The following is a 1,127-nucleotide window of genomic DNA, read 5'->3' as shown; positions in this document are numbered from 1 at the left end:
GCGAGCCAAGCAGCTCGCTGGAGCGGTGGCCGGGCTGGGCCGGCCAGGTGGGCTGGCTGGTGGGCCTGCGGTGGCGCCAGGTAAGTTTCCCCTTTTTTTCTGTTTCTGTTTTCTTTTTTTAATATATCTGCAACTTTGTTGAATTTAATAAAATACCTAGGCAACTTCAAAAATCACCAAATTACTCCTGGTCCATAGTTGGATTATTTCCAACATGAAACATTTTAGTTTGGAGGTATTTGAGCATTTAAATATTTTATATAATTTTAAATGCCCAAATTCAAATATTTATGATTTAATTCAAAAACCCTAAGATGGCCTAGGAAAATGTGCACCACTTTTGGCAGGGGTTCTGAACCAAGACAAAAATGATGGGCATTTTAGAAGGGCATTTCAGGTTCATTGAAAAAGTTTTTAGTAAACCCTAGTTGGTTTCAGAGGGGGCTGGGGGTTCTGTCATCCCCATTTCAAGTTTCTGATGAAAGAGTAAACATGATGCAACACTCTAATGCATGACTAGCTAGGGTGTGACAGGGGTAACATGTCGGATGCGATCATACCAGCACTAAAGCACCGGATCCCATCACAACTCCGAAGTTAAGCGTGCTTGGGCGAGAGTAGTACTAGGATGGGTGACCTCCTGGGAAGTCCTCGTGTTGCATTCCCTTTTTAATTTTTTTCGCGCCGCTTGCAAAACAAAACGCACGTGTAAGTAATATATTTACCGTGTTTTATTATTTTGCACGAGTGCGGTAAGTCATAGCTGGGTGCTCACGATTCACGGGTCCAGCGTCGGCGTTGTGGCGTGGCAAGCGTGCACTGGTGCGGTTGAGAGGGAGGGGTGGAAACCGCGTTAAACTCGTCTCCGTAGTTGAGAGGGAGCGGCCAAAGCAATGTACAATCGTCTTTGTAGTGGAGCTGGGAGGGGCAAGGATAAGGGACGAAGACCGGGGTAACATGTCGGATGCGATCATACCAGCACTAAAGCACCGGATCCCATCAGAACTCCGAAGTTAAGCGTGCTTGGGCGAGAGTAGTACTAGGATGGGTGACCTCCTGGGAAGTCCTCGTGTTGCATTCCCTTTTTAATTTTTTTCGCGCCGCTTGCAAAACAAAACGCACGTGTA

General features: G+C 46.4%; 2 non-coding genes across 2 annotated transcripts; both read left to right on the top strand.

Annotated features, from left to right (window-relative positions):
• Positions 1–546: 546 nt before the first annotated feature.
• On the top strand, positions 547–665 carry LOC119343911. The gene has a single exon (XR_005166332.1). It is a non-coding gene; the product is annotated as a 5S ribosomal RNA (ribosomal RNA).
• Positions 666–962: 297 nt separating this feature from the next.
• LOC119343910 lies at positions 963–1,081 on the top strand. The gene has a single exon (XR_005166331.1). It is a non-coding gene; the product is annotated as a 5S ribosomal RNA (ribosomal RNA).
• The last annotated feature ends 46 nt before the right edge of the window (positions 1,082–1,127 follow it).

Source organism: Triticum dicoccoides, unplaced genomic scaffold (genome assembly GCF_002162155.2).
Source record: "Triticum dicoccoides isolate Atlit2015 ecotype Zavitan unplaced genomic scaffold, WEW_v2.0 scaffold14579, whole genome shotgun sequence".
NCBI lineage: Eukaryota > Viridiplantae > Streptophyta > Magnoliopsida > Poales > Poaceae > Triticum > Triticum dicoccoides.
The sequence above is the reverse complement of the archived record's forward strand: the minus strand, read 5'-3'. Positions and strand labels throughout refer to the sequence as shown.